The sequence below is a fragment of the Choristoneura fumiferana genome, chromosome 13 (assembly GCF_025370935.1).
Source record: "Choristoneura fumiferana chromosome 13, NRCan_CFum_1, whole genome shotgun sequence".
In the NCBI taxonomy this organism is placed as follows: Eukaryota; Metazoa; Arthropoda; class Insecta; order Lepidoptera; family Tortricidae; genus Choristoneura; species Choristoneura fumiferana.
This window is the reverse complement of record NC_133484.1, coordinates 7,819,184-7,837,342: the sequence shown is the minus strand read 5'-3', so window position 1 is coordinate 7,837,342 and position 18,159 is coordinate 7,819,184. Positions and strand designations below refer to the sequence as shown.

Below are 18,159 nucleotides of genomic sequence, written 5' to 3'. Positions count from 1 at the left end.
AAGTAACTGTACATCCTAATTTTTTGTGGGACTATGGAGATCAAAAGTAGGTAGCTAGGTCACAAGAGCTACGGGAAACCGCTAGATGTAGGTAGAAAGTTGTCGTTCATTATGACGTGACTGCGTTCTAAGAGGTTTTTATTCAACAGTGGACTTTAGTGAACAGTTCTGGCTGATTGTGATGAGGCAGCTAGGTTAACTTATTTTGGGCACAAGATATCATCATCATCATCATTCTAACCTATATTCGTCCCACTGCTGGGCACAGGCCTCCTCTCAGAATGAGAGGGCTTGGGCCGGAGTTCTCACGCGGCCCAGTGCGGACTTCACACACACCATTGAATTGCTTTGCAGGTTTGTGCAGGTTACCTGAAGATGTTTTCTTTCACCGTAAAGCTCGAGGTTTCCAAATGTAATTTTACACATGAATTTAGAAAAACTCAGAGGTGCGAGCCCGCGTTTGAACCCACGATCCTCTGCTTAAGGGGCGATAGGTCAAAACACTAGGCCACCACGGCTTTTTACACAAAAACACACAAAACTATGGGCACATAAGACAACTCACACATTATTGACATCCTACTCTTTGTTACAGCTGCATCAGAGGCGATTACCTCAAGGTGTACTGGGAAGTCCAAGGTCCGGGGCCGCCCGGTGCTGTGAGCGAGCGCTCGGCCTGGGCTCGGGAACTGTGCGGAAGTAGAGCTGATGCACCGCCGGCTCTGTACTCCCCTGGACCGGCTCTCGTTCTGGAGTTCCATACGGGGCCGAAACAGAACAATGCTACTGGGTTCATTGGGACCTACAGCTTTATTGATAAACGTGAGTAGTTTTGAAGTCTATAGTCTTGGGTCATCTATCGGCTCTGAACAGACTTAATACCTTCCCTGTCTGGGTTGTATTGTACCCAGTGTGAGGTCAAGAAACTTTACCTATTTTAAGAGTCTGTGCTTCCACTATGGGTTCATAACTTCAAACTGTCCAAAAGTGAAAGTACACTTGGACGTGTGACTTTGTCATATTTTTGAATGGAGATAATGAACGTGTTAAGCTGATCAAAAAAAGCTTGCTGTCCATGTAATAAGACGTAAAAGGACATCAATCGATCGACGTAGCCGATTCTGTAGGGCTACTACGAAATTCGAAAATCAAAATTCGTATCGTACCGTCCCTCTCACTCTTGTATGAAATAATATTAGCGTCTGCAGGATGATACAGTCGCCAGCACCAATATCTGACACAACAAGCATGCATAAATATCTGATACGACTCTCCTAGGGCCGGGAGGACGTGTCAGATATTTTTGCACGCTCCGCTGTTGCAGATATTATTGTTGGTGACTGTACGATACGGACTTTGATTTTCGAATTTCGCCCCACTGCTTCTATAGGCCCTCTTCATAACTATCGTGAGCCCCAGTTAAGATGTCTTGTGGCTATACCTGCTGTTTAATTTGAATGAAACTGGATCAGCCCCTTGCGAAAATAAATAACCTAAAACCTGTCTCAATAATTTGGTTATGAAACGCAGTATAATCAAATCTGATAGTTCCAGAGATCTACATTATTCAAACAAATAAGCTTTTCAGCTTTATACTCTTATTAAGACGTATAACAAAAAAAAAAAACTTCATGGAAAGCTTTTAGACGCAACCAAATTCTTAAAATGTCACAACGTGAACCCTGATAAAATTAATAAAGTTCGCCTGAATTCAATATTTCGTTAGATGTGTCATTCCATCTCCACTCAATACCAGTAATTTGATTTCTCAATAGGAAATTTTCGTGAAATAAGCATTATTATAATATAATACATATTGTTTGTAACTCATGTAACTTCCAGTTCTTATACGTATATAAGAAGACCAATATATAAATTTTCGCTAAAGTACGCAGCGATGGCTGAGATTTATAGGTAGTTGTCTAATGTAATCAACCGAGTAAGTGACAAATCTATAGTATTAAATATGTCGAAGAATTGAATATCCCGTATTATAACCATTTGTTTATTTCCTTTGAGAAGTAAGTTCAAATTATTCACACGATTATACGGGTCTTAATAAGAAAGCCGGTTTTTGACCCCACGTTGTTTTCAGACAAAGCAGAAAAGTATTTTTTACTTCTCATGCTCTTACTCGTAATGTTCGTATTTATTCTGGATCTAGGCGATATAAAATGACTCTTTATGCTCTAGTGCATAAAGTAAAATCTTCGTCTAAGACCAAGGCAATGAGGTGTAAACAGCCACAAACAAAGAAGTTTCTACATTATATAATTATATTCTTAAATAATTTTTAGTTCATATAAAACTAAAACTCAATTAAAATAGATCAATAAAACAAAAAAATATATAATTATATAATAATGCATTAACAATAAAAGGTACATAGTAAGTGAACAATTGTTTCCACTGCTGATATTTCATTTCCTCGTCATAGAAGTGAAAAGCAGAGTGTAAAACTCTAGCATTAAATCCATTTTCCCCTCGACGTGTGTAATCTGACATGGCTATATGAACGTCTCGAGTAAAATCGCTCGTTTTATGCTCTCGTTGTACAATCTACTATAGTTTCAACAACCAGAGTGTTTTATCAATGTCGCTTATAATACAAGCTGTAATCTTTCGCTGTGGACTCCCGGCACAGGTGCACTTGTTCAACAAAACGTATAAGACCAGAAGTTTACGGAGCGCTGCTTTTGCCATACAAGATGTCTCCAAGTTCTTCCAGAATGTTCCAACAGGCGTATGTATGTATGTATACCTCTCTTTATTGTACAAAAATAGAGAAACAAAATTCGTGGGTTGTGTGGTCAAACCCAATAACACGATCTAATAATTCGTTATAACTTCGAATTTAAACGTTTACATGGGTTCTTTTCTCAACTGTCAATTATGTTGTCTTATCGAGTTTGTCCACGCAACCCTCGATACACAATTAACAAATGTTGAGATATATTTACATATGCGGATTTGAAACTGACATGGGCGTGTACACGAAAAACAGGGTCGGTATTTCCATGTCGGTAAGTATTATCCGGGCCGGTTAATAGTTTCACCCAGTGTCACCCAACTTTTTGACGTTTAAAGATATGGAATTGAGACTTAGTACTGATCCATAAAGGTTTGGTGATGCAAGTACGGTCAATAAAAAGTAAGCAAAAAAATTCTAATTCGGAACGGCACACTTAGTCTTGTCATGTTTGCATTGACACGGTACTTCTTAAGGGGACTACTTAAGTTTATATCAATAAGTACTGTTGTTTTCAAAAATATTCTATAACTTTCAACATACACTAAAAACCACCTACCTATAGCTACTGACGCATAAAAAACTTAAATGGAGATATTTTTATCGCTAAAACGAAATCTGCAACATTCTTTAGCAAACACGTAGAGACTCAATAAAACACTTAGACGATGCATATATACCTGAGTCACAAGCACAACACACCCAATGCACTTTCAAAATTTTCATACAAATAGTTCGGAATGATTGTCCGATTATCATATAGATAGATAGCGGCTCCTGGGGCTTACAAAACCCCCTCCCATAAAGAAACAAAGCGTGCTCAATCAGATTTACATACAGAGTCGTGTCTAGATACGACGTGTGAACCGCGATTTCGTTCGCATTTACCTTTACAGTGGTTTCGCCTGATTCAACAAATTACTAAATACAGATTTATTTTTTCATGATACAATATGTAGAGTCAAGCTCAAAGTTTCATTTTTGAATGTTTATATAAAATTGACAGATGGCATTCAGTGACAGGGGGTACTAAAGTGTAAAAGTATTTTTGACCTCGACTGTACCTAAACATGATGATAAAGACAAGTATTAAGTATTTCAATAATTGTAACTTGAATTTGTAATTAATTTTGGATGAAGTGACAAATCTTTATTCCTTCTGCGAACATGATACTATACCGTACGTCTTAAATCGAGTTTAGCCCGACATGTTTCGGAATCGATTTATCCAGGTATATTTCACTATAAAAATCATTTATACCTACAAAACTCTTGATAAACACTATCACGTAAAAATTGCAACAGCTACAATTTCTTCTCGGAAAGCTCTGCAAGGTATTTTATTCTGAGCAACGGCTCTTGTACAATTCCTTAAGCCATTTAGAACTCGTTCATTAGCCACTGACAAATCGTTTAAAACTATTAAGCATTTTTTTCAGCTTTTCGCTCCAATGAGCACTAACTAGGTTTGCTTCAGACGTCTTCTTAGAAATTGGATCTAGCCATTTACAACATGTCTCAAGTTGTTCCGAGTCAGTGAGAAGCAAACATGATTAAAAAAAAGATACATTATATAGAAATCTTGTATAACTACTGTAATGGTTCAATAGACGGATCTTTGACTTAAAAATTTAATCTGTATTGTGTAAATTTTGGTGGATTTAAAAGTGCACAGAGGTTCTCTATATTTACTTAGGTTAATTATTTGACGTATGAAGATCAACAAATTATAAAGTACTAGTGACCCGGCCCAGTTTCGCATGGATGCAATTTAAAATGGCGAAAAAGGCTATATCTTCCCATTTTCACCTCGCTTTTTTTTAAACTACACCGCGCTTACTATACGAGTACCTATTAATAAAAACTGTAAAATCTGTTGCGTACTTTAAAAGATCAACGCGTGCATGCATACTTACATATCGAGGGAAAGCGAATTCTTTTTATACTAATGTAAAGAAGTGAAATTTAAGAGAAAAAAAAATTTAACCGACTACAAAAACCATGAAAATAATTTTCAACCAGTCCAGTTTCATAGGTCCTCTCCTGCTGGCTCGTGCTGAGGCACCGACTTCAGACTGGTAGAAAATTATTTTCATGGTTTTTTTGTAGTCAGTTCAAATTTTAGATAAAAAAAATTTCACGCTTTTTATTGTAAATAATCTAACATACAATAGTTTAATGTCAACTTTTTTTACGAAAGATAGCTTTTTCCGATGCAGAGACGTTCATTATTGAGGAGTCCTGGTTCTTCACCACCCGTTCCATTTTACCATATGCATTACGAGGAGCATAAATTGCTTTGCAACTGTGTTAAAGAAATTGAAATTCAACCCGTGAAGTACTTGTTATTGTACTACTCAATTTACTACTCATTTTCCGGTGGTCAAATGTGGTCTTCATTATCAGTTCCACTTCTCCAAATGATGATTTTCAAGAGCAAATGAACAAGTTACTACAAAATATATCGAAATTACCATAGGTGTCCCTATAATATTTGAAGTGTTCCCTCGATTTCCCTAAGATCCAATCATCAGATCCTGATTTGGGGCTTATTGGACCTAATTGAAGATATTCCGACACGAACCAAAAATAATTTTTCAAATTGGTTCATAAATGCCCGAGTTCTGAGGTAACAAACATAAAAAAAAACAATCGAATTGATAACCTTCTCTTTTTATAAGTCGGTTAAAAATGCTGTATAATCTGCATCAAAGTAGTTGACGCACTTTTTTATCTTTTTGCTTTTGCATAATTACGTAACTCCATAAAAGTGTGGATATTTTATGATAAGTCCAAAAATGATCACCCTAATTTTGACAGTGACTGTACAACACTCAGTTTCAAAGGCTCATACAGAATAACACCCGTTTTCCAATACCACTTTCCTCAGATTTTCTCTTAAAAGAAAATGTATCGACGCAATTTCAGTAATAAATTATTTTCGATTGGAAGTTGTAGAAAGCTTGGGAAATTTCATTTATCTGTCTACAGTGTAATGACACGGCATGAAAGGGATACCGTGCTCTAATGCAAAGAACATGTAGCCACTTAGAACTGAATGCCTTTCTTGGATAAAAAGCATCGTTGACTTATTTTGCTCTTAGCTCCAAGTAATTCTAGTCGCCAAGGGCCACTAGATGAAGTAAAACTACGAAATCATATTGATTCTGATATTTTGGTATTTACATTTTGATTTTTTAGGCTATATCGCGGTCATTACTAATTTTATGATTTAAATTGATAAATTGATTGATTTTTTTGTCGTCTTGTGATCATGGCGCAAGCAACTGTGCCGAAATATCGTGCTTCTCTAAAATCAAGGCACGCGGAACAAAACCCGAATTTAAATTTAAAAAAATTGAATTTTCTTTCACAATAGGGTCTTGGGTGAAATAAAAAGATTAAGTATTATAATTTTCCCTTCGTTATATTATCAAAAAAAGTTGGAGACGTACTTTTTCTTTCGTCAATCAAAGAAAAATAATGAATCGCGGTAAAATTTGGGAGTGGGGGCTCGTGACGTCACTTCTAAATTAAATGTTAATAGATGTGACGTAACACGGAACTTTTACGGGTCAAATCTATATCATTTTTTAATTGATTGAGAAAAGAAGAACGTAGTAACTGTATTTATTTAAGAATCTAGCCTAAATGTTGGTACCTACTTTTGCAATTTTGACTCTGACATTTTTTTAATGAAGAATATACTATAAAAATCTAGTACATAGTAAATACTTTTGACCTAAGTTCTAAGTTTAACTAATTAATGAGTTTCTGCACCATTGAAAGGGACCAAACCGAAATGTGAAACCACATTCACGAGGAATCAAATCAAGCAACCAACAATCCACAAAGCTTTCAAAATCTGCTAAAACGTGATATGCTGATATATGCATAATATGGTTATTTAAATTCACATGTACCTATTGAAATTTTAAGCTACCGACTGATATGTGGGGCCTATTCATCTGAGTGGCAAATTTGATGACAAAATGTGAATGAGCGAAGTTTTCGTGTGATTCATACCGCAGGACTCAAAGAATTAAACCGGCCAAAAGCGTGTCGGACACGCCCGAAATAGGGTTCCGTAGCCATTACGAAAAAATTAAGTAATATTTTTCTAAGGATTTCGTATTTTGTACGGAATAGTCCAAGTTTAGGTATATTTTATACCTTAGGCTGCTATTTACTCTTAAACTACTAATAATTCTCAAGAAAACTTAACCGTTATAGTTTTCTTTGTAAATTTGATATAAGTACTTACTACCATCCTGATTTTTTTCAAATTTTTCCACTCACCGGTTTAGCTTTTAGAGGGGGGGGGGACGCTCGATTTTAATGAAAATTTGTACTAAAAAAAATCGTTTTAGCAACCCCCTAATGGTTTTAAGAGACATATCCAACTACGTCATATTACGTCTATGGGGGTAAGTACACTAAAAAATTTTTTTTTTTATTTTTGAATGTACTATTTTGTCGGCATAATTTCAATATATATTCGTGCAAAATTACAGTTTTCTAGCACTGATAGTCCCTGAGCAAAGCCGCGGACGGACAGACAGACAGACAGACAGACAGGCATGGCGAAACTATAAGGGTTCCATTATTGCCATTTTGGCTACGGAACCCTAAAAAATGGGGTACTGAGATTTGCCCTTTGTTTCGGAGAAAATCGCAGAGTAGCAGGAAAAGTTGAGCTACTTAAGCCAGGGCTTAGGATTTTATTTTGTTGGTTCCTTTTAAAAAAGCGATTTACGGCTAAGATTTTATTGTTCTTGTAAATTTAATGCTCCGTTACAGTTACAACGTGATATAGAGCTTTTTTAAATAGCAACGTTTTAGAAAGATTTTTGTGATCTAATATTTAAGCTTCCTTCAAACTTGGGTTTAGGGGGTGAATCTCGAGAGTATTTTGCTAAATTTTCGTATAAACTTGTTTTAAATAAATAAATATCATAAATATCATGGGACACTTGACACCAATCGACCTAGTCCCAAACTAAGCAAAGCTTTTACTATGGATACTAGGCAACGGATAAACGCATACTTATGTAGATAAATACATACTTAAATACATATTAAACATCCAAGACCCGAGCGCAAACATTCGTATTATTCATACAAATATCTGCCCTGGCCGGGAATCGAACCCAGGACCTCAAGCTTCGTAGTCAGGTTCTCTAACCACTTGGCCATCTGGCCGTCCTATCTATGCCCGGCCGTCTGGCTTTTAGCAAAAATGAATGTAAACTGATTTATAAACTGAATTATTTTATAAATACGTAGTCAAAAGAGATGAATATGGCTCCAAATTGTATATATATATAATTTCTGAGACTGTATATTTTTCCATTTCAATATTTATAATCGGACAATAACGTCTTTAACTGTACCTAAACAATGGCTTGACTAAGTATAAGTAGAGTTCTTACTATAAAAAGAAGCCGTTCAAATAAATCATGATGGGATGATTATCTGTTATTTCGCACATGCGATACGCCCATCGGAAACGCAATAATATTACTTCAGACAATAGAAAACTTTTGGCATTAGGCCTCTGCGGAATTCGCCAAATTGTTTTTGCCTTATAGCCTTGAGGAAAAAGTCTGGCGATGATTAGTGTATTGTTGTATGAGGTTTAATTACAAGAATCTTTATCACCAATATCTGGTTCAATAATTGTCTTTGTGGTATGAGGTCATGATATGAGACACGAATGAAATTGAACATCCTCGGATTTTGTTAATCTTGTTTTAGATCTGCGTGTAAAACGTCGAGATATTATTGTCCTAAAATAATATTACTATTGCTTTGGTCGGATGTCATCTGGCAGTCGGTTGGTAAACCGTGGATGAGACTGGCACAGAACCGGGCAAAGTGACGTGAATGTGAGGGCTTTAACTACTCAGCAGTAGGTGGATGTGGGTTGTTTGTTTGTTGAATATTACTAATATCTGTACATGATAGGAAAAGCAATTACTTACGTTTAAGTTCTGTTCTCGATTTGAAAGATTTTCCCCAAACATGAATACTGAGAAGTAAACTAATACATTTATTAGGGATTTCTTGTAATTTTTCTTTTGACAATACAATACAATGACTTTATTATACACCAGAAATAGTAAGCAATACAGAAAACAGGTACACAGAGAGAAAATTACAAGGTAAGCAATAGTCCGCCTTATCGCTTAAGAGCGATCTCTTCCAGGCAACCTTTTTACAGAAAGAAGGAACACATACACATTATCGTACATATAATACACGTCTAAAATAAATATAGGCAATGGGATAAACAGTCGCATATAAAGAAATTAATAAATAAATAAACTAGGATAAAGCTAATTATTACACGATGACAGATAGTGCTCGTCTAGTGATTTAAAGAGTGACAGAGATTTTGCCCATCGTAAGTCAATCGGTAAGGTATTCCACAACCGAATAGCCTGGACAGTATAAGAATAGATATAAAATTTGCAGTTAGAAAGAAGCACGGTAAGGAGAAAGTTCTGAGAGCATCGAATTGAAGTTATGTAGCTTAATCGCTCTTTGAGGTAGCGAGGAGTTGCAGGGTTATAGAGAATGCCGTAAAGAAGGTGGAGAATGTGAGAATTACGGCGAAAACGGATTGGGAGCCACTTGAGCTGTGATCGAAAGTTAGAGACATGATCGAACTTACGTAGACCAAATATAAACCTAATGCATAGATTTTGAATTCGTTCAAGTTTATTAAGCAGCTCTTCTAAGAGATCGGGATAACAAATGTATGCATAGTCGAATATAGGGTGCAGTAAAGTTTGAGCAAGCGCAACCTCGGTAGCAAAAGGTAGGAAATTCTGAAACCTTCTTAGAGATCCCACCGCAGCAAACACCTTCCTGCTCACCTCGCATACATGAGGAGACCATGAGAGCATGCGGTCTAAAATACCACCCAGGCTCTTGACCTGATGTGCAAACGGTATTAGTACTCTGTCGAAAAGCACCGACGGCAGAGATGCAAAGTCAACTCTTGGGACAAGATTCGAGCTACCAATAACAATGACCTGGGTCTCTGTCGGATTAACAATCAAGCCAAATCGTTGGCTTCATTTTAAAATCTTTTTTAGATCCAAGTTAACAGACTCGATAACCAACAGAAGATCGCCAACCACGCCCTGCTTTTGACTTATGAATTCTCACTATAAAAAAATTAAGAACACACTAGTTGTACTACCCAAAAGAAAACCGGAGCCACAAGTTTTATTAATAGTACGGGAATACTAATACATAATAATATTAAGGGTTAAGCCCGCCTTTGTACAAGTATCTCAAAGTTTTTAGATTGTTTTTTTTTGTGCAATAAAGAGTTTACATAATTCCATTATTACATAATTCTTTATATTTAACATTCCTTGTCTAAAAAATGGTTTTATTCATTCAACATAACAAAATGTAAATACTTTGCATTAAATTAAATGTATTCCGATAAAAACGGAAATTTATTTATGATTTGATTTTTTACTAGTATATATTATGAAAAAACAGCTCTACACAAAAGTACCTTTAGTAAGGAGTAATTAGCGGAGCCTACGAAAATGTTCGCTACAATCACTTTCAAGTTAATACTTAAACCGCAATTTGTTAGGCGCCATGAATAAAATGCAACTGCATCAACGTGACAAAAATCGCCAATTAAATAGGAAACTGTCAGGATTCCACCAATCAGCGTGCTGAACTTTCATTTCATCCGTGCTGCAATGCTTTTGTGACTAATAAACGCAAACCCTCTGATTATGTGCATATGGAATCATAATATTCAATTTATTATAAAGATGGCGAGGATGCGTTACGAGTAATGTGTTTCTCAAGAATCAGAAGAACTAAACGCTTCATTTACCTATCCTAGTTCCGCTCAGCTGTTTCCACTAGAGCTGCGCTGAGCGAGGATAGGTAATGAAGCGTTTCTATTGGTTCATGACAAACACATTCCTCTTATCACATCTTCGCACATCTCAGGTGGATACGCAGGCTTAAAAATGGAACCAGAGAATTTCTCCAGTAAATTTAAAGTTTAGTAGGTAATCTTTATTATTTATTACGATTTTATACATAAAATTATGTTATATTTCTAACCGTTTTCAACTTACCCTAACTACCCCTAACACTATGTAATCGGTAAACCTACTTCAAATTGCGAACATAATCAAGTTTTTTGTTTAATTTTTATGTGACAATAAAACAATACTACATTTTTTTTAAATGAACGATATTACGAACTGGGTTCCGTGGGATGGCTATCGAAGCAGAAGCAGACTCAAAGAGGTGGCAGGACAACTCGGATGCTCATAAATTAGTAGCAGGAGCATGCTCTTGACAAAGGCCAGTGGCGGAAAGAAAGGTAGACCTTTGCCTAGCTACGGGACACTTATTGTTGTAAAAAACTAAAAATTGTCTATGCGTAATAAACTCTTCGCCATGATAAAAAAAATCGTAGCACCCCTTGTTACATTCCACCCAGTATAAATATAGATATTATAGAATGTGACGCCATAACTCGGTCGACTCTTGGGAAACACAGTTTAGTCCGAAATAAAAATTGTTCAAGTTGCATTACACAGTGAGGCCGTAAAAAAGGAGTCAATCGAGCGCCGTAATACAACTTGTATGAGTTTTCTTGCAATTCTAAACAGAGCTTTAGGCTCTAGTATGTTTGCCAACGTACCCGTAAATAATCAAGCCCTGTCATGTGAACATTCTATTATTGTTATGAATATTTACATATCTCCAAGGACGGATTTGAGGACCTCAGGTTGAGAAACACTGAACCATACTATAGCCCGTTTGCTCGCCGTTCAAAATGACCGAAACATTTGAGTAATTGGCTAATTTTGTGGAATTACAGAGTTTAGTAGGGCATGACTTAATCAGTCAATTTAGCATTGACGGATGGAATAGTATAATTAATGGATTACAAGGGTTGGCTGTCACGTCTCTCCATATGTTCCAATAATCTCAAGGTTTTCAATATATTGAAAGGGATTTTGAAGTTACGATTGGTATTTTGAGGGTAAGGATTAATAGATAAGTTATAATCAACATAAATTCTTATATAATCTGACTTAATGTATTTATATAATGTAATTGTTATGTTGAGTGAATAAATAAACAAATAACGTTTACTGGATGGCATTTTATTTCAAAAATTATATATTGTAATCCGATGAATTGCTTGTGTAGGATTGTGTATGTTTATACAAAAAAAAAGTTTTATAAATGAAGTACCTGGGCGAACGAGCATGCTCGGGCTAAAACTCGGTAACAATCGTTTTCCCAGAGACAAGACCAAGTTAGATCGATTTTTCATCCCCGAAAACCCCTACATACCAAATTCATAGAAATCGTTTGATTTGCTCGTTTAAAGGTGTTTAAAGGTATCATGTTGACCCATTATATCTACAGAACGGTAGTCAATAGAATCATGTCTGATTTTGAATTGATAGTAAGTACTAAAAGTGTTTTTTTATTACTTCATGGTTTTGTTACTAATTTACATTCTATTACAGTTCTTTTACTATACCTATCTGTCAGTACATAAATAATAAAAGTATCTACACATTACACAGTATTAGGTATGCCATGACCGTAATATTAGCTAAATATAAGATATGTAAAGGATAACTCACGTCTTAAATCGAGTTTAGCTCGACATGTTGTAGTTGTTGTTATGAGTGAGTCTCACTGTAGCTTCATGTTCAAAATATACTGGGCGGCAAAAAATCTGGCCCTCAAATATATGCAGAATCGGTAATTTTGTATGAAGGGTGGGCCAAATTTTTTGCCGCTGAGTATATAAGATAACTTGTGTGGGTCAGCAAATTCTATCTCAATTGAGAATCTGTACTTGCGAGATCTCATAGAAGTTCGATTTCCGATCCAATGGCATACTCAACAAGAGTCTCTCTGGTTTTAAACACTTACCTCACCGAACAGAATACATCTTGCAGGGATATTTCATTTACTTTGATGTCTCGTTATGTTATCTACAAAATCCGTTTTGTTTTTGGTAGCCAAGGAAAAAAAGAATAGAGCTAGGTGGATTACGCCAATACAGAAATATCGGGTTAAAGTAATGGGACCTTCGGGCGGAACAGTCTGGAGTTTCGTAAATACGAGGCTATATTTTTACAAAAAAGAGTATTGCGTCTGAACAGAAAGTAATTAAATTGGTATTATCTTTTTTTTCTTAAAAAAACACATTTATGTTTCATGTTCTATGTGTTATTAGTTTATTAAGTAAAATAAAGTTTGAAACAGTTCTCTGTCTTTTCGGCGAGATGATTCCCAAATGTTTCATTTGCCAAACTTTTTCATTTCCCAAAACTAACGATATTCTTTGAAATCATTTTTTAATAGCTTTGTTGGTCAGATCGACTTATAATCCTACTTATATTATAAATGCGAAAGTTTGTGTGTGTGTGTGTGTGTGTGTGTGTGTGTGTGTGTGTGTATGTTTGTTACTCCTTGACGCTAAAACAGCTAGACAGATTTAAATGAAATTTGTTACGTAGATAGCTGGACGTCTGGAATAACACATAGGCTACTTTTTATCCCGATATTCCCACAGGATAGGGATAAAACCTTGAAGTTTCACGCGCTGGGTTTAGAGTAGGTTTTAGGAGCTAGGTTTGTTCTTAACACAACCTCAATGAAGACCACGATAAAAAAAAACGGAATTCCCAGGGAAATTTTGTGAAATCCCGGAATTTCAATTGTATTTCAACACCAGATCGAATGTAGCTAAAAAGTAAAAGTCGAATGACAAGCAAGTACAGTTATCAAAAAGTACCTACGGGCAATGAAAAAAAGTATCTTAAAGTCGTATAATATTATCTTCAAGTCGTAAACCCTAGTTTACATCTGACAATTTAGAACAACTGTTCTACTGAACAGCTTAAGTGATCTTAAAACTGAACTAGATTTAAATTCTTTCTGTATGTGGCCCTAAGGGTGGTGTTAAGTGGAGTTAGTATCATATAATGAACTGCAGTCAAACAGTCACGCGTGTCAACACGGGAAACGAATGGTAATTGACAATGCAAATCTCTTCTCCGCCAGGATTTGGCTGCTCTTCATTATACCGGCTGCCGGATGTACTAACTGACCCGCCGGTAATCCATTAATAACGATGCATCTCAATTGTTGACTGACATGCCATCAGGATGCTTTGTATACTGAGTGTTGTCTACGGAAATAATAAACTAAAATATACTTAGATGTTTTAGTTAACACGCTTTTATTTAGCTTGCCCTGTTTGTTCATTTGTTTGTGTGGGTAAAAAAATCTCGGAAGCTTTTGACCTGATTCTTGTGATCGGATTGACTTGAAATTTAGCATACTTATGTGAAGGAGCATGCGTGAAAATGAACCAAAAACCAACAGAGCTGAGAGTTAGGTCACTAAAAAGGTCTGCTTATCTACTTTAATTCGTTCTATGGGCACAAAATTGAATTCAATTGCATAACTGTGATATACATATTAGAGTAAATATCTATGAGAAACTGTGTTTTTCTTGGAGAATATCGGTAGAACACCTTATATAAAATCTTGCTTGTATGAAATCCTGGAGAACAATGTTAAGGCTACAAACATATTTTTATTTTACACAACTTGTACACTAGTAAATCTGTCTTAATTATCCTCCAGGATTTTTAACGCCATTATAAGGAGAACTTTCCAGGTAAAACACAGTTTCTCATAGATATTTACTCTGAATAAAACTTGAATATCTCAGCTTTGCAATGCAATTAAACTTGATGCCCATAGAATGAAATGAAGTTCACGTAAAGACCTATTTAATGACATAATTCTCAGCTCTGTTGGTTTATGGTACACTTCGCATACAAAGTTGCCCATGGTCCTTTGGTGACAATACAATAAATCTGGAAGCGACATCCTGGTGGTCCAGCCAGGATTATCTCCGCAGAAGGGAACTACTCGATTGTTGAATTTTATTGGAACTAAGTATTTGTAATTTAAAATGAACCAGCAATCGACCTCTACATATTTATCCGCAAGTGCAGATGAGATGTATCAATATAAATGTACCTACATGTATTCATTTCTTAATCAGTGTTATTTATTACATCTAACGTTTAATTAACGGCTTTATACTAGTCGCTCATTAAAATTTCCACACTGCTGGCTTGATTAAGGTTATGGACAGTGGTCAACAGTTACTGTCAGTTTTCTTATCGTGCATGTGACTTGATATTCTATTAAAGGTTATGTCAACAACCGGTATTTACGTACTAAACTTGCTTATATACCCATATGTAGCACAGAACTGATTTGGTCCAAGTCATATAGCGATACGTTGCATTTATAATGTAACAGCACTGCCGATATGAAATATATGCGTAACTTAACCCTTAATAAGGTAGAGGTGATTTAGCGACCTTGTGGTCGCGATGAGTTGGAAATTGAACCTTATTGATTTCATTATACGTCACAATTCCCATTGTAATTATTGAATTCGGAATCCAAAAGCTTAATGGTTACTTGATATGACGGTGAAGCATTCTACATTTCCACTGAACGTAGATATAGTTACATGTTTAGTTTTACTTTTGTAACTAAGGGACCCCACTCCATACATCCCTGTATTATTATTATTTTTCTTTAATTTTATACTGTAGTTTTTAAGTATTTTATATTATTATGTAATTATTTTATTTTCAAAAAAATACTTTCTGCCAAGTTTCTTGCGGCGCATTCTTCTTGACAATGATGGTCTTTCCGAAAGCGCTGGTAGTTTAAAAATTTACACTGCGGCCTATTTACTGAATACACATGATTTGAATTTTGAATTTTAATCGTATTTGAAAATACGACTAGCTTTAAAAATATCCTTTGTCAGGTATCTATTCGATAGCTGCTTTTAATTTTGTGGTAGTATGCTCCAATAAAGGGGGCCTTATTAAGGGTTAACTAAGGTTTTCTAATCGCCAAATGTCCCTCTATTATCGCTACAACTTTGTCAGCTAGCGCTTCAACTTTAGTTGCATTTTGCCCTCTTGCTATCTTTTCTTGCCAACTTCAATTTCCTGTTATCTCGATCCCGCTACAAATTATAAATTAAAATGGCTTCCTGTTATATCGAACGTATAGTGATGAGAAAACACCAACGTCCAAGTTTGATACGAGGTCCAAATTTACATATAATCTTCATCATTATCATCATCCCAGCCTATATACGTCCCACTGCAGGGCACAGGCCTCCCCTCAGAAAGAGAGGGCTTGGGCAGTAGTTCCCACGCGGGCCCAGTGCGTATTGGGAACTTCACACATACCATTGAATTGCTTCGCAGGTTTGTGCAGGTTTCCTCACGATGTTTTCCTTCACCGTAAAGCTCGTGGTAAATTTCAAATGTATAATGTAATTTATAATCTTGGTACGACGAAATAAAAAAATTATAACAAAAAATAATGCTGGCTCGTGCTGAGGCACCGACTTCAAACTGGTAGAAAATAATTTTCAAGGTTTTTGAAGACGGATCCATTTTTTGTTAAAAAAATTTTTTAACATCAAGTTTAAGAAGTAATGATACTTTCTGAATGTAAATACTTGACTTGGTGTTAAGAATGCCAAAATCGCTATAGGTATGCTTTTAAAATCTGAGGGTTTCCCTCGATTTCTCTAAGATCCCATCATCAAATCCTAATTTGGTGGCAATGGGACTACCTCGAAAGTATGTCCTGTAGAACAAAAAAAATAATTTTGAAATTCGGATCGGGTAACAAACACGCAAAAAAAAACATACAGACGAATTGAGAACCTCCTCTTTTTTTTAAAGTCGGTTGAAAATTACATAAAATACTTTAAATTACCTCAATTTTTCGGCCACATTACAGAAGACGTGGTCATAGGTATTCATCTCGGGTGCAAAAAGAGATCTACGCGCAGGCGTCTCCCGCGCCCCCTGAACTCTGCAGCAGCCTGTGGCCGCCGATCAACCAGCGCCGAAAGTTATTGCGCGTGATTATGGCTTCAGTCCGGTAGTGAATCGGAAACGCCGACTAAGCGCAATCGCAATCAGCAGTGTCCTGCAGCGTCGTCCTGTATTCAAGCTGCAGTACCGAGGGTGGCCATCTACCTGTCTCGGTTGGACAAGAAGACGACGCGCGAGAAGGGCAACAATTTCGTCAGGGAGCCCAAGAGCCTGTCAAGCACCAGCTAGATGTTCCTGCGCTCCGACTTCTGGCTCAAGGTCAGGTGTTTGTCAAGTTTTAGCAGGTAGCGACGCCTGACGACTTCAGCGAAATCCCTAGTTAGTTTTTTTTGTATGTTTTTTTATGTATTTTTTGTGCTAAGTAATTTGAATTTTACAGTGCATTAGTTTTCTAACTGTAATGCTGTAATCTTTATTGATAAATAAATAAATAAATAGGTTAACTGAAATGGCTGTGACGCCGAGGAAATTTAAAAGACCCAAGTCGAATAGTACCGTATTTGCGTAAAACATTTTTTAAATGATCTTTCCTGACGCGACTGTTCACGTTTCATACAACCACAAAAACTGCATTTCGGCTATCAGCACAAAAGAACAGACTATTACTATTTACTACTACAAAACGCTAGCTTATAATGGAACTGTGCTGGTTAGGGTTGCTCCTGGTCAAATCTCCGCAGAATCGCCTTATACATTTTTCCAACTGAAATCAATTGCAAAAAAAAAATGTTACAGAAATTGTTTCAAAAATAATTACATTTTATGGGTGAATGTTTTTTCAGATTAGTTATGATGTATTATACTTGTTAGTTTAGGTTAGTTTAAAATTGAAACAGAAATAAATAAACTAACGATAACCTCGATAACACCTATGCTATCCCGCTTATTGTTAGTTATGTGAAATATCCAGTAAAAGGCAGAAAGGTGTCGTAACACCCTATGAGATCGGCAAAAGATCGGTTGTAAGCCATGACGCCTTGCGGAGTCGAGACGCTCCGGAGCTCAAACAGGATTTGCAGGCTTATCGGGCAGCTTGCGCCATGCATATTAAAGACACCTGCAGTCCACAAGGCGACAAAAGGGAATATTATATTGAGCGAGTAACTTTCACTGGTCTGGAGATATAATTTTAAAGTGTACCTACCAATTTCTTTTCTGTCTTGCTAATTATAGAACCACAGGTAAAATTACTCTATCCCTACTTCCCTACTTTAAATATTAATTATATAAATAAATAAATATATTTTATAAAAATAAATATATATATATAATATATATATTATTTATATTTATTAATTAATATTATAAATGCGAAATTAACTCTGTCTGTCTGTCTGTTACGCTTTCACGTCGAAACCGCTGAACCGATTTTGATGAAATTTGGTATAGAGATAGTTTAAGCCCCAAGGATCAACAAGATACTTT

At 36.0% G+C, this 18,159-nt stretch overlaps 1 protein-coding gene across 1 annotated transcript in view; it reads left to right on the top strand.

Annotated features, from left to right (window-relative positions):
- Positions 1-601: 601 nt before the first annotated feature.
- The window catches only part of Sol1, a 165,160-nt gene continuing 147,602 nt past the window's right edge, over positions 602-18,159 (top strand). Inside the window, exon 1 of the mRNA XM_074096153.1 lies at positions 602-822. The gene's annotated coding sequence lies outside the window, so the exon portion shown is untranslated. The remainder of the gene's footprint in view (positions 823-18,159) is intronic.